This window comes from Tamandua tetradactyla, chromosome 2 (genome assembly GCF_023851605.1).
Source record: "Tamandua tetradactyla isolate mTamTet1 chromosome 2, mTamTet1.pri, whole genome shotgun sequence".
Taxonomy (NCBI): Eukaryota; Metazoa; Chordata; class Mammalia; order Pilosa; family Myrmecophagidae; genus Tamandua; species Tamandua tetradactyla.
In genome coordinates, this window is record NC_135328.1 from 21,768,428 (window position 1) to 21,791,859 (window position 23,432).

A 23,432-nucleotide genomic window follows, 5' to 3' on the forward strand; every position below is an offset into this window, starting at 1 on the left:
AAAAAATTGGACTGGTCATAAGTGGGCAATCTAAAGCAGACACTGCAAAATGAGTCAATGTAGTGTGAGGGACCAGGAATGGGAGGTATTTCAGCTCCAACAGAACTCACGGACTGCAGATTCATCAAAGGCATAGTGTATACTGAATATGCAAAAAGCAACATAAATTCTGGGTCTTGGGAAACAGAGAAGTAGAGGTTGTTACTTTAACAAACTTGACCTCAGGTTATAGTTCAGTTTAGAGATGTAGGGTCACCAGGACCCTCAACTGTAAGACTGGAAGAGGCAGAGGATGACTGTGCACCATTAGCAATAATAACTGTTTGAAAAACAGATACTTTAGCACCTAAGGATTTTTTCATGGGTTCTGTTAAAGAGTGAGAACTATTAAAATATATATACATGATTTTCTATAGTTCATCATTAATACTGACCACTAGGACTTCAGATTTTGATAAACTATTCACTTAGCCTGAATAGCAAAATGCTTGAAATGGCATTAACTAAGGGCTTTACACAGAGAAAAAAAAAAGATGAAAATCTAGCCAGCTGCCAGATGGAAGATGTGTTTGCAGAGCTCAGGAAAATGCTGTGGAGAAAACACTTCTGAACAATAGCTACTGGGGCCTGCCTTGGCACTTGTTATCCATTTGCAGTCATTCATAAAATTTTAATGTTGGGACATTAAACAGAGCACAGAAGAGATATTGCTATGGTCTGCTAAGTGTTAGTGCTGGATTAAGACCTATCATCAGGGTTATGAAAAACACAACAGCACGAGCAACTATAATGATTTAAGAGAATATGACTGCTGCTTCTCTTTCATCTAAAAGGATAGAGCTAACTGATAAATATACAAATTACTTCATATAATTTATTTACAATCTACATGGAATCACATAACAGCATCATGCTATTATGTTCTACGATGATAGATACCATCACTGGCCAGGTTTATTGAGGTAGGCTCAGAAATGCTTTCCCTGTGGTATCAATACATAAGAATATAGGACCCTTGCTTGTACTTAATTTGCCTAATTAACATGGCCACTCTACATTATCAAGTGTTATTTCTGGAATCAATTTATTCAGCAGCTTTGTGTGATATGGGAGATACAATGAATATCTCCAAAATAAAGATATATACAAAAAGGAACACAGGACTTGCAGTCAGACACAAAGGAAGGTATTTCTCTCTCTGAATCTCATTATTTTTTAATCTATAAAAACTGATAATTCCTCATTCACATCATAAATGAATGTTCTGATTATAACCTGGCTTTTAACAAGGTAAGGAAAATGAAAGAGTATCTTTGATTATTGTTACCAGGTCCCTTGAGACTTGTAATGATTAACCGTTAGGAGGGACTGATGGTCTCTCCACCAGAACATCCCGGGAGGGAAGGTGGCCACTCTCCCATCACCACCCACCTTCTACCCCCACACACCCCACCCTTCCCCATATTAGTTATGGCTTATTTAACTCAATTCCAGGAATGATGTATGCACACCTGAAGGCTAAATCCCAACCAGCCTCAGAACTAGCTAAAAATACTTTTATTCCTAGCAAATGGAGTCTGAAAATAGATGACAGCTGCCATGCCTGATAAATGAGTTTCTGGAGGTGTTCAAAACCGTAGGTACCTGTAAGAGAATCATGATGAAGCTTCTTGACCTACACTAACGCTGCGTAGTATCTCTGCTTGGCTGACAACAGACTAAATTACCTCTGATAAACTGGGGATACTGAGTCTCTTGTCTGGCCCCTATCAGGAAGGTCCTGGCCTTGGCTTCCAGTAATTACTCATACATCTCCCAAGTGTTCCCTCCTCCCCTCTCAAAATTACAAAGCCATGCAAAATGTTTGCTCCACTCAGAGAAGAAGTTTTGGAAATGAAGGTTTAACCAGCTTGGATCTGAGCTTGGAGCATGTCCCTAGGACTCAGGATACTGGACTCATATCAGCATTCACTCCCTCCACCACCTTGTAGTTGTCTACAACTGTCTTGATTACACTCTCAAACTCACATACACTGGCTTCAGTGTACAACCAGCTGTTTGCTGGCTTTCCATTCTTGGAAGAGCTCGTAGTGTCAATAATGCAGCCCAGATCTACAGTTTCAGACACTTTGGGTTGCCTTATAAAGGCTCACTTAGCATAAAACTCATGCAATGGGCTAGGTTCATTTGTGACTTCTGCTACTTATGAAGTTGCTGGGCCAAGTTTGCTTAGTTTAACAAAATGGTTTTTAACTGAGATTAATTTCTTCACTTCTATCATATGGTACATATGCAATACATGAACACTTTAAATGAACAGAACCACAGTTTTTCTAATCCTAGATTCTGAATGAGGCATTTGGCTTGGGAAGAAGGAGAACACAATCTGAGTTAATGGATAATGAACATCTGTCTGTTCAGAGAAATGAGACCCAACATTGGAATATTATGCTCAATTATTAACAAATATTAAAACTACATTTGTTCTTCAGAAAAACTTTATTTTCAAAGCTAGCTATACCTGTACATGCTTTCTAGAGTTCTTAATAAAGCACTTGGGCTATACACCCCTCATCTGCATGAATTTACTTGCTAGAAACCTCCAAATTATGTACATTTAAGCAGATTACACCTTTAGCATTTAAAACATCTGAAAATCTTACCTTAGAAAACCTGGCAATAATTTTTTCATAGATTTCTAATCTTTTATTTCAGAATCAACTAAGTTGATCATAATGAAAAACTAATGAGCAAAAATCTAAGAAATAAGAAACTAAGCCTTTCTCCTGTGCTGTCTCTCAGAGGACAGGTGATACCTAAAGGTGAGTAAATGGTGATGCTTTTGATTATGAGTTTCACACAGCCAGGGATACACAAACTGTGACCAAGTTGTTACCTTCACCCTCTTTCCTTCCTTCTTTTCTTTTTATTACAGTTTTATTCACATACCATATAATCTACCCTAAGTATTCAATCAATGGTTCCTAGTATAATCAAATAGTTATGCCTTCACCACCACAATCAATATGAGAACATTCTCATTTCTTCTGGAAAAAATAAAAGAATCCCATACCCCTCCCTCACAACCCCATATCACTGACATTTAACTTTGGTATAAAGAGTAATTTTTAAGATAATCTCCATTAGAGGGAAAGGTACAGAAGAAATGGAATGTTCCATTCCACTTATATATCTCAATTTTCTAAAATTATAATGGATAGACCTCATTAGTAAAGAGCTAAATATGTAGACATATAATAATGATGAACAAAAATTAAATACTTCATAAACTGGCTAAAGAAGTCATGAAAAATGAGCCTCAATTAATTATCAAATGCAAAATAAATATTAATTATCACCCATAAAGTGAAAGATTCTTAGATTTTCAACCTAGCCAAGCCCTAGGCATTGCTCAACAGATTTTGGAGTGGAAGAAGAGATTTCTGCACAGTGCAATAAGTCATCATCAACAGAACAGTGAGTGATCAGTCGTGTCCCTCACAAATCCACCACAGAATACTTTTAATCCAACAAAATTGAGTTTATTGAATTCACTGAAGCAAGAGAGCTCACCAACTTGATAGTCTCAGCAGGGCATTAAAAGGGGAAAGTTAGAGGAGATGTCGGACTTTAGTGCATGGGGTAAAGTAGTTTACGGCAGGTCTTTCAAGACGGGAATAATTGGGACTGGACAAAGTTTATGACATAATCATTTGGGATTACTGGTCTAGAAGTCTTAATGATCAAACTGTTGCTCTAATATGTTCAGATGAATAAGCTGTGTGTCCAAATGAATGAACTGTTGTTCAAACATTCAAAAAGTTTGTAAGAACTTTTTGAAGCAAAGGTTGAAAACATACATTGATTTTCAATTTTATCTTCCTAGTTAAGAATTTTCTGTGCAATGAGTTAATCTTATTGACAAGTAATCTCAGTTATCAGTCCCATTAGTTAATGAAAGCCCTGATCTTAATTCTTACACAAGCTGGTCTGTTAATGTAACATGAAGAAGCTGAGAAGCTGACTTTTAACAAAGCATGCATAAAATCTCTCAGAATATACTGGAAAGAAGCTAAAATACAGGTTGAATCAGTTTTCAATCCTGGGGTACCATTCTTCTGGGGAATATTTGGAAATGGGTGGGAGGGCAGATTGTTTGCCACTGTACAGGGAATTACTACTTTTATTTAGAGAGTGGTGTCCATGGATGCTACATGAATTGCAACAAAGTCTCACATGACAAATAATTGACCTATATCATATTCCAGTAGAACCCCTATTAAGAAATAGTAGCTGGGTGATAGTAATTTTACATACACTCCCCGTTGCATAAAGGCCACACTTAAAGTACATGAATTAGCAACCTGCTATTTTATGGTGTCATATCCATTAACATGCTAGAAAGATATGTACTTTTATTTTCAATATCCCATAAAGGTGTGAATGGGAAAAAACGGATAAAATAGAGCTAGAAAGAACAACTAAATTGAAGAAAAACTCAATTTTTTGAAATTTGAGAATAAAAGAAATGGAAATTTAGTAGGGACAGAGTTTAGAATGCCCCACTCCAATGGTCAAATCTATGACCTAATAATCAGATGAAAAATTTGGTTAAATTATCAGAAGAACTCTTGAGTGCCAATCTCAAAGCACATTAGTTGAATTATGGTGTACTCTGTTCATTATATTTACTATACGTATTGTAGAGCCTTGGCAAATCAAGATAAGCTAAGAGAAAAAAACCAGGATGATGTGAGGTGGAGACCTGGGAGATCAATATTGTATGCAAAATTACCAAAGTAACTGAGAGCTTCTAGCTTGGAGAAATCTAAGCAAAGAAGAAATTGAATCAATATTTGAAGGACTGTTATCTTGAAGGACAGATTGGTTTGAGATTATTCTAGAGTCTTGCATGTCAAAGTGTGGCCTATTGACCAGCAGCACTGGGTTCAGCAGAGAGCTCATTAGAAATGCAGAATATTAGGTCCCATCCCAGACCCACTGCTTTAGAACCTGCATTGTTAAAATCTTGTTAAAAGATCCTCAGGTGATTCTATATGCACATACATGTGCGAGTTTTGGCTAAAGAATTGTTTCTCAAACTTTTCCAAGGGTAATAATCACTCAGAGAATGTGATAAAATGTAGACCACCAGGGCCAAGCTCAAACTGTGATTCAAAATTTCCCAGAGGAAGAGGCCAGAAAATCTATAGGTTTACCAAGTACTCCACATAATTTTGTTAGATGAGTATGGAAAACCCTGCTGCAATTCACAGAACTAGAACCAGACAGACGATTAAAATCAGCTAGATTTTGATTAAAGTTCTCAAAATTGCCCTATAAGAAGAATAAATTGTTAGGGGAGGTTATGATCCCCATTAACAGAGCTATTATAACTAGACATTGACCACCTATCAGAGATGATATGGGAAGTTTGTCCCAATATGGGAGGTGCAACTAAGTGAATCTATGGTTCCTTCCAAATAAAAATGTAGATTCTCCTAAATTCAGCTGAGATTTCTCAAACCAATTTGTAGAAACAAACTTAGGCAAATCCAAGAATTGAAAACTTTTGAACCCCATTTCTACAGTCCATTTCCACTGCTGCTTTTCCTGAGCATTTGCTGTTAATTCATCTAAACTATAATCCCAATGGCACCAGGAACTGAAAATAGATCCACGGGTTCCAGGAAGTAATTAAAGGGTTTTCTATTGAGCTCAGCTTGAATTAACTTCAAGGAGTCTTGCAGCTGTCTAGATTTTTCATACCAAGTCATGTTACTGAGCATAATTTGATGCTGTAATTTATTCAGTTAATTCTTATTAAATGAAACCCAGTGGCAGTTTTACCATAATAAGGGAGGAAAGCATTGCTTCTTTTAGTGCCAGAAAAATGTTCACAGAGGTGAAAAATTCAGTCTCACCTCTGATCAGTAATATGCAGGTAACTGTTAGGTGGAGTTCTCAAATTGAGCAACTACACGAGTTCTCAAGTTGAACTGCAATGAAATTCCACCCTTGTTTCTCTTTTATTACTCTGGTTGTTTGAAGATTAGATTCAATTAGAGTTTTGTACTTCTGTTTCAAACTACTACCAGGTTACAACAGTCACTCAGGATTTTCCAGCAGATATTATAACAAAATTAGATGGCTGTCATTTCATTCAGCCATGCTCTTTCACTTTTTCATGTATTTAGCTGTTATGAAGGAAAAAAACCGGTTGCTCTGTGTGAGAAGTAAGAATGGGCAGAGGAGAGAACCTGACAGGTCTGAAGACTGACTTTTCAGTCTAAGCCTTGGACTTTGAAAGCATGGACCACATCTCCATGCCAGTAGGAACTTAAGTATAAGATTTGTATTGGGAATGTTGTTATGACTGGATAGGAACATAAAGAGGGTAGAGGAAGTACATAGGGTTCTGAAATGCTCAAAGTCATTTGCTGGGCATTATTTTTTTTTTTTAAAGAAACAGTCTTTTCCTTAAAATTGAAACTAAGAAATAACCCTTAAATCTATCCCAATCAGTAGCATTACCACCCACCAGCCATTCTTGTCAAAAATCTCCAACTGTTGCTTAGTGCTTCTTCTTCTGAAGTCCCCACATCCAATTGTTTCCCAAGTCTTCTTATTTTACCTATGAAAAAGCTCTTTAAAATAGTGCATCCTCTCCAACCTAATGAGTTAACAAGGCATTCATTTAATACATATTTTAGAGCACGTATTATGTATTGGACATTGTCTCACACAAAGCATTAAAACATGAACCAACCAAGACACTACTAAACACTCAGCCCCTCAGTTATAGAAAAAGCTTCTATCTTCTCTTTCCTTTCCTCAACCAATGCATTTCTACCAAGATGATATTTATTACAGACCTGACTCTGCTAAAGTCTCAAGATGTCCAACTGGCTGAAAAATAGAGTTTCCCAAATGTAAGTTATCATGAGAACTACTTCAATGATTTGTAAAGAAAGAGAGAGAGGGAGAGAGGGTAGGAAGAGGGAAAGAAAGAGGAAGGAAGGAAGGAAGACAGAATAATTCCCAGGCCTCCTCCCTTACCAATTCTTATTTCATAGGTTTGGACTGGAGTGAAGAAAGAAGACTTTTTACCAGGCTCCCTTAGTAATTCTAATGATCAGACAAGTTTGGGAAAAACTAAAGAGTACAGTCAAAATACATAGCTTAGCATTAGAAGCCTGTGCTGGTTTGAAATGATGTATGTAACCTAGAAAAGACATGTTTTAATCCTAATCCCATTTTGTAAAGGCAGCCGTTTCTTCTAACCCCTATTCAATTGCTGTATGTTTGAAACTGTAATTAGATCATCTCCCTGGGGTGTGATTTAATCAAGAGTGGTTGTTAAACTGGATTAGGTGACGACGTGTCTCCACCCATTTGGGTGGGCCTTGATTAGTTTCTGAAGTACTATAAAAGGGGAAAGATTTTGGAGAATGAGAGTGATTCAGAGAATGCAATGTAGAATGACATATCCATGAGAAGCAGAGTCCACCAGCCAGTGACCTTTGGAGATGAAGAAGGAAAATGCCTCCACGGGAGCTTCATGAAACAGGAAGCCAGGAGAAGAAGCTAGCAAATGATGCCGTATTTGCCATGTGTCCTTCCAGATGAGAGAGGAACCCTAACTGTTCATCATGTGCCTTTCCAGATGAGAGAAAAACTCTGACTGTGTTTGCCATGTGCCCTTCCACTTGAGAGAGAAACCCTGAACTTCATCAGCCTTCTTGAATCAAGGTATCTTTGCCTGGATGCCTTAGATTGGACATTTCTATAGACTTGCTTTAACTGGGATATTTTCTCAGCCTTAGAACTGTAAACTATCAACCTATTAAATTCCCCTTCCTAAAAGCCATTCTGCCTCTTTTATATTGTATTCTGGCAGCTAGCAAACTAGAACAAAACCCTCCATCATCCTTGCTAATTCTTTAAGGTACCCTACCATCCAATTCATTCATTCACAATCTTGCTAACAAATCAAAATTAACTGTGAAGCTTTGTAAACAATCCACATTGTAGACCCCATCCCTGGATCTCTGGAGATGCTGATTCTGTGGATCAGGGGCAAGGCCCACAAACAGCCCAATAAATGATACAGACGTACAGCAGGAGTTGAAATTTATTGCCCAAACTATATCACAATAGACTATGAGCCTTTTCTCAAGCAGCCTATCAACTCCTTCCCTCTCCCCATGATGTTGTTAAGGTTGTTTCCCTAGCCAAAGATACATTTTCCTTCCTTTTCAGTACTTTCTTTAAATATCACCTCATCTGTAAAGACTTCACTGTTTTGCCCACCCCAGCCCACAGATGAAGGTTTCTTCGAGTTTCCATAATACTTTGCTCACAGTAGTATCCTCTAACTGCACTGTCTACTTCCTATTTGAATAAGTTTGCCTGTTTCATTATCGTATGAGCCTTCATGCCAAGGCAATAACATTTTCTTCCTTATATATCTTACACACTAGTAGAACATCTGGAAAAGGAACAGAAGGTAGAATGGAATAAAATGGTAGTTACTGAGAGGAGGTGCAAGGAGGAGCATTTGGGGAGCTGGTAGTCTCCAAATTCATGTCCTGGGTGGGGGTTACACATGTTTTCACTTTATGACAATTCACTGAACTTACACATATGATTTGTTTACATGTCTTTATGCATATTTTACTCAAGCAAAAGTATAAAAGAGAGAGGGGTAAAATCATCTCTCCTAGAGGAGACACACCTACAGTTCAAACTAAGAAAGGAGACTACCTGGCTATTAGCCTCTCTACTGTAATATCACTTTGCCTTGAGCCATCTCCTTTAAAGAAAGAGAGATTACATTTCTTTCCCATGGAAGCCTATTCAATGCCCCTTTTATCAAAAACAACCACAGAATTTCCTCAATAGTTCTTGAGAGTTAATTTTACTGCAGAAAAAAAAAGACTAAGTATTATCTTTATTCACCAGTTAGAAAACTGGAAAAAGGCTATATGAGGTAAATGCTCTGAGTGGGATATTAGGATTCTTAATAGTCTTTTAAAGTAAAGAGAGTCTCATTATGGTTAGATGATTGGAAAGAATAACGAAAATGCACCTAGGAATAAAAAATTCTGATTTTTGCCTCCACTACAATTTAGTAATCATGGACTGCAAATATTTTACTCTATGCTTTTGAGACCCAGGTTCCAAGAGAATAAAATACATATTTTCATTCTTTATATCATAAATGTACTATATGCTAAACTCGACTACTTTATGCTAGACTCAGATTTAGCATTGGAAATCTGACAAGCTTGCTGCCCTCAAGATACTTACTGCAAGAATGAAAACCATTCTCAGCAACCAAACTGTCAACACTCGAGAAAATGTCAGCATCACACTAAAGGGATGACACACAGTTAGTGTGAAGGGCCCCAGAAGAACCCTGCACATCACATCAGTACAGAACTCAGGCTCCTTGGAAAGAAAAAGAAGAGGCTTCAGGTTGACAAATTTTTGGAGGAACAGAAAGGAACTGGCTACGTTCGCACTTTCTGTAGTCAAGTCAGAACATGATCAAGGATGTCACACGGGGTTTCCATTACAAGATGACGTCTGGGTATGCTGACTTCCCTATAAACGATGTTGTTCAGAAGGGGTCTCTGATGTCCAAAATTTTGGGGGTGAAAAATACATCTGCTAGGTTCAGATGAGGCCAGGTGATTTTTATTCAGTAACTCAAGCCCAGAAAGACTGGTTAATTCTTGAAGGAAAATGACGTTGAACTTGTATGGAGTTCAGCTGCTTTGGTTCAGCAAAGATATGTAAAAATTTTGAGGTGGGATCCATGTGAAAAAGGATAAAAAAAGGATAAAGCAGGCTGATAAATAAGATCTAAGAGTTGTCTAGCAAAGAAAACAAGTTGCTAAAACTATTTGTGATGTTTTTAAAATGTAATGAAATGCATCTGTTAAAAAATAAAAGATGTTTACAGACTATTGGGAAGATGGATGATTACCATATAATATGGGAAAAGCCTCTGGGGAGGGTGCATTAGTATTAGAAAAGATTAATATTTCCTTGTCCATTTAACCTCACATCAGAGACCTGTTCTCAAACTCTAATAAAATCAATTATTTGGTCCCACCTGGTTGGCAGCGGGGAAAGAGAGGCAAGTTAAAGAATGAAAAACACATTGCAAACACTAAAGCCCTGTGTGAGGTATGCTGCTCCCTTCATTATGCTTACTCTTGTGACTGGCGGTTGTCTGTTACAACTGGCACTCATTCATTTAACTAATATCTACCAATTTCCAAATATTGCAAGGTACTAGGTTTAAGGCTAAAAATAAAGCCGGAAAAAAGAGTTTCTCTCTGACTTTGGGAAGGTCACAGGAAGAACAGACATTCAGGAAATCTAAATGTTACAAATGCCATAATAGGGAAACAGAAATTACGTTTCTACATTCCTCTCTGGGAAGAGGGAAAAGTGGGAAACTGACCTAAACTTGGTAAATTGGGAAAGAATTTCCAGGCCTGAATGACAAAGAAGAATGAACCAAGAAAGGAGGGGAGAGTGAAATCTCATGCAGTGATGTGGACAGAAGGAAAAGCACAAAAGTCCAGAAGCAAGAGAATATCACAAGTTCAGGTAACTGAGAAAAGTTTAGGATATATGTGAGGAAGTAAATTGGTAAGTGCTGAGGCTGAAGAGGTAGACTGCAGCAATTTAATGAAGAGCCCTTAAAAACTTTGTAAACTGGTTTCTTGAGTTTGGATTTTATTCTGGAGGTGGATAAAGATATCAGAACCCCTCTTAAGTATTTTAAGCTGCAGAGTGACATTTACATGAGCTATATGTCTCAGGATGCCAGGCTACTATGACCAATATCATACACTGGTTCGCCCAACAACAGAAAATTACTGACTCACGGTTTCAGAGGTTAGAAGTCCACAATCAGGTCATGGAAAATTCCATGCTTTCTTTACGAAGTGTGGAGCATGCCGGGACTGGCTTGCCACAGTCCTTGAGCTTCCTTGCCGTCAACCTCTTCAGTCAATCCGGTCACATTTCCAGCTCTCTCTTCCTCGCTTCTTGAGCTTGCTCTTCCGGTTCAGCTAAGTTCCGGTCTCTGCCAACTTCCGGTTTTGCTGGCTTCCGGCTTCTGGCTCCTCACGGAGATTTCCTCTCCACAAAGCCTCTGATAATAAGGATTAAGGCCCACCTCGCTTCGATTGCATTGACCGCACCTACTTGAAAGAGCCTGTTCACCAGTAAGTCCACCCCGACTCACCTAACATATTCAAAGATACTATTTACAAATGGTTTCACATCCACAGAAACATGAATTAAAATTAAGATGTCCTTCAACAGGGCACATAGTTCAAAATACCCCACTATATGGAAGGAAAAAATCACTCTGATTGCAGTTTGAGAAGTTCACTGTGGGGCTGTCCAGATTGGGGCAGGGAGAGAAAAGAAGACTTCCCAGTAGGGTACCCTGCATAACCTGGGAGATGGCCTGACAGAGCACACGTGAAAGCACAGGATACACATGGTGCATTTCCAGAGGTAAAAATTTTACTTAGAATCTGGGATAAAATTGGTTTTGTGTTCTGTATTCTTGAGAGATTGCACCATATACCTGTGCAAGCAAAGCCAGCAGGAATCTGTTTTTCCCAGGCAAATGAACTCATGTTATTATCATGAAAGCCCAGAAAGTAGAAACATTTTATTTGTAGCAGCAGATTAGAAAACTTGGCTCTTTGGACTAGTCCCAGAGGCTGCCACAAAAAAAAAAAAAAAAAAAAAACTTGAAAAAGCAACAAGGATAGCACTTCTTAGCCAAAATTAGTGACTCAGTAGTAAGTAGCAGTTGTCAATATGAAAAAGCATGGGATGTAATTAGATGCTTATTTAAAGTACGGGTTTTATTATTGGGGAGATGCAAATTAGTCTAAACTTTAGTAACCATTGCATGAAAAATTAAACTGAAAAATTGCTACATGAAACCATCTCTTTTTTCGCAACATTTAAAAGCCAATCATGCAAATTTTGAAGGAAAATCAACAGTAGTTTTGGAGCAAAAAGAAAACTTCTTGGCTAGGAGCAAAACAGTAAAAGGAGCAATCAAACAAGCAAAGGAAAAATAAAATGTTTGAAACTGCCTTCAAGATCAGTTTCAAAATCATCTTGGAAGGAAATCTCCTGTTGGAAGTGCGTTTAGAAAAGCACTGTGCTACAGATGTGGCCAAATCTCTTTGGGTCAAAAGGAGGTAGCAAAACAGTTCCTCTAGAGATCTCACCAATCAGCACATTTAAATATACTCAAAAAATAAAAACAATTTGTTAAGAGACTGAGTTCAACCAAGTTATTTTTACGATTAGGTGAAATCACATAGTGTAATAATTTGGCCACGTTATTGGTTTAAGACTAATTAATTTGAAAAGTACTCCTTTGTAAAGTAACTAGTATTTTAAAGATACTTTCAGCAATTTGAGTGAGTTTTTTAGTAAGAATGCATTTTAAATTATGGAGAAGTTTCCTAGTGAATGTGGGGAGACAAATACACATGCACACACACACATACATATTTATATATGTATCTAAATATATATATTAAAAAGAACTCTCAAGCAAGCAGTGAAATACATATATATATAATTTATATATAATTTACATTATAATTTATATAATACTATATATATAATTTTTCTGTGAGCTTAGAAATATTCCAGGATTCCAAGTATCATTGAAATGGATCTGAAAATTAGCATTGTTTTTCCTTGACTTTTAAGTATCTTAAAGACAACTGAGCATTAAATAAGGAAAACACAAGAGTTAGGGCTCTTAAGAGAAGAAACTGAAGAAGCTCAGTATTAATACTGCTGGAGAACACAGTGTGGATGGCATATTGTAGCAAGCAAGCAGGCCCCTCCCCACTCCCTGATAACCACTCATCGGCTTCTGTAAACTCAGCTTATGCAACCCTTACTGGTTCTGGTCACCAGCGGGCAGCCAATCACCTCCCTCAAGTGTAGCCAGTTACCATATTGCTACCAGCCATTCTGTCTGTCAGTATCTTGTATCAGCCCCTCAACAGGGCTCAGACTTTCACAGGCTACTGGGCTGAGCCCTAATGGCCATAGACTAATAAAACCTATTTCCTGAAACTTCAGAGCCTCTATTCTAGTTCATTCTGTATATGCATAAGGTGCTTGGAGGCTTGCAGCCTCATTCCTGGTTACTGCTCCAGTTCTGTTTCCACGTGTTCCTGGAGGCTCATCTTTCCTGGTTTCGCACTGCAATATGACAACAGAGGTAGAGATTTAAGTGAGGCATCTGCAAGCCAAGGAACACCAAGCATTACCAAAAACCACCAGAAGCTAGGAAGAAGCAAGGAAAGATTCTCAGAAGTTTCAGAGGGAGTACAACCCTGCCATCTGCTTGAATTCAAGACTTCTGGCCTCCAAAGTTGCGAGACAATAAATTTATGTTTTTTTAAGCCACCCAGTTTGTGTTACTTTGTTACAGAAAGCCCAGGACACTGACAAGCACCTATTTTCAAACAGTAGTAGAGAAAAATATTTCTATTAGTTTCTTTTTTTCAGGTGTGTCTGTTTTCCTTTTTAAAGCCAGTTTGCCAAGGAACTTTTAGACAATTAAGCCTCTGTGGGCCCCCATAACTTCTGGTCATTTGTCATGTGTCGCCCTTTCTTAACTGTGAAGATACATTACAAAATTTTCTCTATAAGAACATGGTATCCCAGGGTTTGAGCAGTTCCATTTCAATAATTTATATAATAAACACTGAAACAGGTCATTTATGTAATAAACACTGAAAGAGCAAAACAGTGAGCTATTGCACAGTTCTGTATAATGAAAACTTTTGAATGCCTTCAACTTTGCAATAATTCTATTAGAAGCTAGTGGGAGCCAGACTCTCAGTGGCTCAACTGAAAGAAAAGTCATAATTAGATGTCCTGTAGACAAAGCGTTTTTTGTTTTTGTCTTGTCTTCCCCATCCTAAAGCAGAAGAAAGTCTTCAAACTTTGATATATTGAGAATAGTTTTTGATGATTCTTCGGACTAATATCTGTCTCCAAAGTTCTGAATCTTCCTTCACTCCTTTTTTGTTTGTTTTAATGAACCATTTAACTCAAAGCTTGGCAAAGGCAAGGTTGCCTCTCCTGATTTTGGACAAAAATTCCTATAAAATAGATAGGATGAGGAGGTGTGTAATATTCCTAACTAGGGATCCCAGGGCCAAGAGTAACAATCCAGTACTGCTTTTGTTCATGAACTTGGCAGAAGGCCTGATGCAAAGGGTTGTCCAGTAAATTTTGATGAAGGAATAAATGAAAGAGAATGAATGAATAAAAGGAATGTCTTAAAGTATTTGTGAGTTAACAAAATTATATATGAGAAAGTCCTATGATACACAATTTCCTTTATAAGATGCATTTAAAGCAGTACCAAGGACACCCTTTTGTCCTGGTGACTAATACAAATTTGTCTTTTATGAAATTATTTTGAAAAAATAAGTTGTGATAGTTATCTCAGATTGACTCAGTAGACATTATTGGAGGCAGTGGAGAGAGGAGGAGTTTCACATAAGTAAAGAATAAAAAAATGAAACCCAAAATTAGGGTCTCAGAAAACTATATTTATAGCAGAATGCCTGAATCAAGTTGTACACTTTGTCCTATAAATGTATCAATTTGTACACACAAAGCATATCTTCCTCTGTTATGCAGATTATGGAGTTCTTAAAGAATTATCAAAAGCCTTCAAATTTTTAGGATCCTTCTGTCAAATGTATGCTTTGTCAGAATGAAAGAACTACACCCAAATTGCCCTGAGCTTGCATTTCTGATATCATTGTAGACTGCAATTCTCTACTTACTTGTCAGTATCTCCTCCACTAGATTGCAGGTTCTTGGTGTCCAGAAACCATATCTAATTTGTCTTTGTAACCAGCCAAAGGACTAGCTCATAAGGAATAAAGTCAGTAAATATTTATGGAATGTATAAATGAAAAAAAATATGATTCTGGAATAACTGTAGAATACAAATTTCAAGTTCACGCGCTGCCAGAAGAAACAAGACTGTCAGTACTAATCATAAATGAAACCTATATTCTGCTACCACTGCTGGAATTTAAGAAAATTGCTGGGATTCACATGGATCTGAGCCTTCTTATCTCATTTCCCCTGCTCTTCAGTTTCGACATGGCAAAGGAAAATTGATCACTTACAGAATATATGATGAGGAGGCTGAATCTGTGCAATAATAAAACCATAAAGTGAAGAGTGGAAATTTATGCCACTTTATCTAAAACTACTGTAAGTAAAAATTACTGTGATATAAGTAAAAAATACAATATGTTTTTTTAATGGGAGAAAATTGACCAAAACAATCTTTATATTATAATTTACAGTGCTTTTCAGTTGATAAATCATTTTTAAAAATTAATGCTGCAATGTTGATGATTAAGATTCATTACCCCAAAGGATGATATGGTCCATATTTTCAAACTTCAACCTCTGTGTGAGACCAAAGGAATGGCCTTTGCACTACATATTCTACTTGTGCCCTTCCTGGTTTAATCTCCACTTGGATCTATCCTGCTCTGGGCTCCAGGAGGCTGAACTTTGGGAACCACATATACCATGTTCCCTTTCCCTCCAGCTTCCTGTTGGGTTCTGCCAATGGATGCAGCAGATAGAGATTAGAGCACAGGAAGGGTGGGAATTTGAGACATTTCTCTCCTTGGCCCCTTTCCTGCCAGGCTGAATTCCAGGCATTTCACTTCCAAAGTGCTGATCTCCTACAGGGTGACCCTCTACTACAGCTTCAGGTCTCACCAAATTCAATCCTAAGGGGTAAGGCTTGACATCCCTTGAGAATATCCCTTTACCATTTCCCAAACACAGCTTTGTAAATAGTCTCTGTTGAGTGTACCTCCTCCTGCAAAGACCCTAATCCATACAATCTTGTGTACCATCCTGTGAATGTTGGAATTAATTCTGTCAGAAATGAGAATAAAACAATTTTTAGAATATCAAGACTCCTATAGAGCTAAATATATTAGCAGCAATAAAAAAAAGAAAAAAACTATTACACCACAGGTTCCTTGGGAACAGTTCACTAGCCTTAGGTGACACTATCACCAGTGCCTAATAAAGTGCATGATATGTAAAGCTTACAATATGTATCTTTTTAATAAAATAATGATTGAGTACTTGTTTTATGCAGTTGAAAGACTAAACATTAAGCAAGTGAAGACAAAGAGAAAGCAGTTTTTGAAGAGTCCTTTAGTTTTTGGAAAAGAGGAATATCAAAACAGGTAGATATCAGAAGAATCCTATAACTTAGAGCACGCAATTTAGAAGAGTAATCCACTAAGAGAACAGGAATTGACAAGGGCCTCTTTCCATGTAGGTATTTGTGTCAGCTCTTATATTGGCTATGTAACTGTGATCCCAGCTAATTCCTTCTCAGTGATTATGTACACTGGGGCAGTGCTGCAGTGTCAATTAATGCTTTACAATTCGTAAGGACAGGAAACAGTATCTGTAATCGAAGGCATTGTCAGCAAAGCACTACTTACCTCCTCCTGCAAACACCAGTCTGGAATAAAAAGATGGTTGACTTTGAATAACTTTCCAAATATAGAAACTAACAGGGTATTTTAACAGTCAGAAAGCCCACAAGACAAGTACAAGGTACCAAACAAAGCTGAGGAAGTAAGGGGGAGGGGGGGAATAAGAAAGAGAAATTAAACGAAAGGAAAACACTGCTGGATTTCCTGAACTCCCCCTTGTGGCCAAATTTCCCTAGAACTAGGCTTTTGTTGTTTGGTTTGTTTGTTTGTTTCTCAAAATAACCTTTACCATTTGGGTCAGATTATAAAATAAAACTTTTCTACTGCAAAAAAAAGAAATTTAGAAAATGCATTAGACTAGGTATGATGTTGTAGGAATGTTTAAAATCTGCAACTGAGTTTTATAAATGAATTAATGTTTTCACAAAAGCTTAACATGGACAAACCAAGAAGAAAGGTATTCGACCAGGAGCTTGTTTGGTATACAGTGACAACTCCATCCACATAGAAACTGTGTTTGTAATGGGTCACTGATCCAAAGGCAAACCATGGCTGGAATGGTGTCTGCTGGACCATGCTTTCTCCAAGTCTGTAGGGTTCTGGAAATGGCAATCCTATGTCACAAAGAATCTCTCTCTCTCTCTCTCTCTCTCTCTCTCTCTCTCTCTCTCTCTCTCTCTCTCTCTCTCTCTCTCTCTCTCTCTCTCTCTCTCTCTGTCTCTCTCTCTCTCTCTCTCATGCACGCACACATCTACTCTCAGATTCTTTTGGTTTCTTTAGAATCCAAAACTCCCCGGGCTACTCCCCACACTGACTGCGACAGTTCTCCTCAGGCACCTTCCTCCACTGACTGCGACAGACCTTTGTGACGCAGAGTCTGTGGTCCCTGTGATTTTTTCTTTTATTTTTGTGTCTTCTATTGATTGTGGCTGAATTTCCTCTGCTTTATAAAAACTGTAATCCTATGGATTAGGCCTGCCCTGATTCAATTTGGCCTCATCTAGGATCTTTGAAGATCCTATGCACGAAAGAGTCCACACTTTAACCAATAATATTTCTAAGGTTCCATTTAAAAATGAGTTCACACCCACAGGAATACAGAGTAAGACTTGACCAAGTCTTTATGGGGCCACAATTCAATCCTCAGCAGACACCATGATGCAATTCCCATGGAAAAGGATTTCCAAATCCGGGGATATGAGATTTAAATAAATACTTTTTGTAATTGTGCCACTGAAGGGACCTAAGAGGCAGAATTACCAGCTACGTATACCAAATGTGGAGTTAGGAGGAAGGGAGAGATTGAAGACTGCCTTTTGAATAACAGATGCGCAGAAGTGGCTGCTGTGTCCAGAGTTACCTGTGAAGGGGCTGTTATCTTATAGCTTGGGTCATACTTATACAACTGGGAGAGGACGGGTTCTAAGTGACTAGCATTACTGTCTCAAATCTTGTCACTGGCCTAGACCAGTGAAGCTAGAATCACCCTGATCTGGACCATCACCATACTCTAAAATGCAAAGTCCAAGACATTTACTGTGATTTTTCAAAGTCATTTGCAGTCTAGCCTTGACCAACTTTTCCATCATCTTCACCACTTTCCACTTCCATCCCTCTGGGCGTCTGCTGTCTTACGCTGCTAGCCTGTCATTACAGCATTTTTCCATATTTCCAGAGGAATTTCATGGTTAGTAAAATATGTTCACATTCATTATCTTGTATAATTCTCATGATAACCCTGAAAGGTAAATGTCATTATCCCCAATTGAGTAATATAAGACAGGATGAATATAAAAGCTATGACATACAAGTGCTGAGTACTAGCCATGGGCTAATCATTCAGCTTAAACTCATTTAACCCTCAAAATATTTCTGTAGGATTATGTCTTATTATCCCTATGTTTATAAGTGAGAAAACCAACTTTTATTGAACTTCCCAAGTTAATATAGTTTATACAGAGCAGAGATAGAAGTTTAACCTGATCTTGTAACCACAAATCCTATATTTCCACTATTTCATGTCAACTCATAATTTTTCCTGAATTCTCCTTTTCAACTTTCCAACACATATTTCTCAAATTTGGTCTTGAATATGTCTAAATGAGACACCCATGACCTGCTTAGGGAGATTCTCCCCCCTTTACATTGCTCCATAGGTGTTCTACCCACCAATCGAAGATGGGATAGAGACTCTTCTCTTGTTCTTAGGTATTAATTGCATATTCATATTAATAATCAGTGGAATAAATTCAGGACTAGAAAGTATACTTTGTTCTCTCCGACTCACCAAACTCCAAGAGTAGAAGGATACTCTATAGAAATAATAAGGCGGCATTATTTTCTTTAAAATAATAGTAGCCACATTTGGATTCTAGTAACCACTTTATTTGAAAGTGGAATGACAGAGAGATGCATGACTTGTAAATTACTGTACTTGGAGACATTTGGGAAAAACTAAAATATCATGTACAACTATTTAAACTACTATATGAAAGAAGAAAAGTAAAGGAATACATTTTCTGCTAATTTATCTCTTTTATACATACCAGAGAAATCCTAATCCTCATTTTTTCAGAATTGGGGAGGGGAGTGTTTAATTCTGCCTAATTATGTCATGAGTTTTAAATAACTATAAAACATATATTAATTAATGAGTTTAAAATATGCCATGATCGCTTCTTGCGTTTTGGCTAAGATCAAGTGTAGTATCTGTTCTTATCAGTTTAATATCTGATACGTCCTCTATCCGAGGTCAATATATTAAATGGATTTTTGGAATTAGGAGATGGAATAGGAGCTTGCTCCATCCACTCCACGCATCGACCTGGTATTGCAGTACTTCCAGGAATGGTGCACCCCCCTCGGGGGAACAATAAATGTATAGGAAGTTAAAAAAATATATATGTCATGAAAAGTACTGGAGGAGTTGCTATAGGTTAGGTAGGTGCCAGTAGAAGCAGAAGGCCTGACAGAAGTGGTTCTCAAATTCCACTCTTTAAGGTGATGAATTCCAGCCCATCTGCTGCTGGAGGTCAAATCCCAACTTTCCAACTCACAAATATGTGACCCTAAAAAGTTATAATCCTGTCTAAGCTTCCATTTCCACATTTGTAATGAAGCCAATAAAAATACCACACTCAGAGCTGTTGTGAGGCTCCAATGAATAATGCCATAAGCACTTAGTACGTGGAAGAGTTCAATTGATGTTTGTTTTTTGTATTGAAGCTGAAAATTATTCTCGTACAAAATTTGCATTCACGCAAGCATCTACCAACCACTGGATAGCTGGTTATACCATGGCTAGGAGCACAGCTTGGAACACTCTAGATAACACTATTTCTCTGATGATGTTTCTGCAAATGAACTCCTTTTCATTCTTTCAAACCTTGATAATACATCTTGTATTTATATATACAATTACCTGTTTTCAATTGCAATTGTATATATTTTTTCATTTGGTCTGACAACCAACAGCCACTGCTCTGTTTCTGCAGCCAGTCCTGCAAATGCGCTTCTAAGCTAGAAGTTGTCCTGAAAGAGACCAGTATGAGGACACCCACACTTACCCAATGCTTGAAGTTGGAACTTAGGCTGGAATTTGGGGAATCACTAAAATTACGCATGGTACTTGCTGCCCTTTGCCCCTTTTTCTGTTGCCAGAACACTATGTTTCTGTGTTTACTATCCCACACAGTCCTCCAAGGCAGGGGACAAATATTAGTCTTTGTATCTCCAGACCCAGGGCAGTGCTTGCTCATTATACGTACTAAATATTTTATTGAACAGAGTACCACTGAAGCCACATACAAGATCCAAGGCATGAAGTTATCATCGTCCTTCTAACTATGGTCAGAAGAGAGCAATTAAAAAAAATATGTAACGAACATTTTCCAACTTGGGATTCCTTAGAATAGTGTTGCAGGAGATTTTTATAAATTTTCCACATACTCAGAAAATAAAATTATTGTTAAATATTTGGGGAGCATTGCCTACTCTTGGAGATCTGCAATGCCCCTGGGCCCCTCTGGAGCTCATGAAGAGACCCTGCATTATAGTCTCTAAAATAAGAAGACAGTTTGTATGGTTTCAGTTAAAAGTTGTAAGACAGCCTTATGAAGGAAGAACAGGTTGCTATAGGGTGAGAGGTAGAGGGACATGCAGTCTGAGAAGCAAAACAACTTAATTAAAATAACAAAACTTAAAAATGCATGGCACTCCAAATTCAAGAACAAAATTTCAGTCCACAATAGGGTATAGTAAGCAAGAACTGACCTGCAGAAAATAAAATTAGTAATGTGGCAAATAAACTCTAGAAACTTGGAATGAAGAGAGAAAAAAGACATAGAGATGAAAATAATGGAATAATGGGAAAATATGATAAACATTTTGAACAGAATAAGATTCAAACTAAAAATTAAATGTTAGTTTTAATTATAAACAAATTATTAAGAGGCAAAGCCAAACATACAATTTAAATATTCCTGAAAAAGAGATTAATAAAAAGCTGGAAACTACCCTTTGGATGGCTTAGCAAGGTAAATTTTAAAAAGAAAAGAAAAATATACTCACACTTGGATTTATCCTGGACTCTGGCATTTTAAAGTCCTTATTTAGCAAACATTCAAAAATACACAAAATTGAAAGGAATAATATGTTGAAGCTCCATATACTCATCACCCAGCTTCAGCAATTATAAACATTATGTGAATTTTGTTCATTGCATCCTTCACTTTTTTTCCATTTGAGGGGGAAAATCTCGAACTTTGTTTCAATTCACCTAAAGATACTGGGTACACAATTTTAACTGAAGAGAATATTTTTTTCATATAAGCACCATAAAATCATACACTTAATAATGTTAACAGTAAAATCAATATCCCTTTGGTCAAATTACAAAAATACAGGGAGGTTGCAATTGAAAAATAAGTGTTAACTGATGGCAGTTAAACTAGCCTTTAAAATATCTTTGCAAATAATAATTTTTAGAAGACACCACCTCGTGTACACATTGCCAGTGCCCGTCTCAGAGCCTTAGAAGGGACTGTGAAAGCAGGAGATCCCACAACCCAACCTTCTTTAACTTCATGGTAAACCTCTGGCTAGAATCTTCACCGTTCTGTAGCACCTGGTAAACAGGTGGTTAGATACCAGAAGTTAATGACTACATTATCTATCAAGGGAGGCTGGACTCTGGGCAGAACTCCCAAACTCAGTAAAGATTTCCATGCCGCAAACAAATCAGAATTACTGGAGCTGAACCAGGAGTGCTTGGAGAAATCAGAGGCTTCTCACCAGTAACCAGTGTGGACCAAATCCTGAAAACCAGATAGACCTACTTCGATTCTTTGGCACAGCATGAGACATAGAGACCTTAATATAACAATAGAAAGGTGGAACATAAGTAATGAATCCGTTTGAATTTCTTTTTGTTTATAAGAGAAATTGTTGATGTACAGAACAGTCATGCATAAAATACAAGATTCCCAAATACCACCCTATTGTTAACACTTTTCATTGGTATGTAACATTTGTTACGATTGATACAGCACATTTTTGTAATTGCACTATTATCTGTAGTTCGTGGTTTAACTTAGGGTTCACTGTTTATGTAGTGTAATTCCATGGATTTTTAAAAAACATTTATTCTGTTACCTTATATACAACCTGACATTAACCCTTCTAATCACATTCAGATAAAAATTTCAGTGCTGTTAATTACATTCAGAATGTCCTATTATCATCAACCACCACCCATTTCCAAACCATTTCCATCATTTCAAATAGGAACCCTGTACATTTTAAGCCTTAACTTCACATTCCCTATCGCCAGCCCACCCTGTGGTAATCTATATTCTAGATTCTGATTCTATGAGTTTGCTTATTGTAATTATTTCAAATCAGTGAGATCGTACATTGTTTGTTCTTTTGTGTCTGGCTTATTTCACTCAACATGATGTCTTCAAGGTTCAGCCATACTGTCACATGTATTAAGACTTCATCTCCTTTTATGGCTAAATAATATTCCACTGAATATTATTCCACATTTTATTTACCTGTTTCATTGGTTAATAGACAGTTGGTTGCTTCCATCTTTTGGCAATTGTAACTAATGCTACTGTTAACATCGGTGGGAAAATATCTGCTAATCCCCTGCTTTCAGTTCTTTTGGAAATTTACCTAGCAGTGGATTGCCAGTTCATATGTGGTTCTATACTAAGCTTTCTGAAGAACCGCCAAATGTCTTCCACAGTAGCTGCACCATTTCACATTACCACCAACAATGAATTGAGTGTTCTTATTTCTCCTCATTCTCTTCAACACTTGTTTTCCACTTTTTTAATAGCAGCCATTCTAATGGGTGTGAAATGATATCTCATTGTGATTTTGATTTGCATTTCCCTGATGGCTAACAATATTGGGTATTTTTTCATGTCCTTTCTGGCCATTTCTTTCCTCTTTGGAGAGATGTCTGTTGAAATCTTTGGCTCATTTTTAATTGAGTTATTTGTCTTCTGTTTGTTAAGTTGAAGGACTTCTTTATATCTGGATATTAAACCTTTATCACATATGTGTTTCCAAATATTTTTCCCCATTGTGTAGGTTGTCATTTTACTTTCATGATAAAGTCCTTTGAGGCACAAAACTTTTTAGTTTTGGAGAGGAACTATTTATCTATTTTTCCTTTTTTGCTTGTGTGCTTTGGGTGTAAAGTCTAAGAAGCATTGCCTAACCCAACGTCCTGAAGATGCTTTCCTGTGTTTTCTTCTGGGAGTTTGATAATTCTGGCTCAGTTTTGGTCTTTGGTCCATTTTGAGTTGATTTTTGTTTAAGGTGTGAAGTAGGAGTCCT

The 23,432-nt window shown here is 37.4% G+C and overlaps 1 protein-coding gene, 1 long non-coding RNA gene and 1 other non-coding gene across 3 annotated transcripts in view; 2 read left to right on the plus strand and 1 right to left on the minus strand.

Annotated features, from left to right (window-relative positions):
• Positions 1–11,223, minus strand: part of LOC143667006 (uncharacterized) — a 128,260-nt gene extending 117,037 nt beyond the window's left edge. The window contains exon 1 of the long non-coding RNA XR_013167809.1: positions 10,908–11,223. This is a non-coding gene — a long non-coding RNA (uncharacterized LOC143667006). The remainder of the gene's footprint in view (positions 1–10,907) is intronic.
• The window catches only part of SMC2 (structural maintenance of chromosomes 2), a 187,259-nt gene continuing 174,748 nt past the window's right edge, over positions 10,922–23,432 (plus strand). The window contains exon 1 of the mRNA XM_077140658.1: positions 10,922–11,249. The gene's annotated coding sequence lies outside the window, so the exon portion shown is untranslated. The remainder of the gene's footprint in view (positions 11,250–23,432) is intronic.
• Positions 19,255–19,444, plus strand: LOC143675413 (U2 spliceosomal RNA). The gene has a single exon (XR_013171638.1). It is a non-coding gene; the product is annotated as a U2 spliceosomal RNA (small nuclear RNA).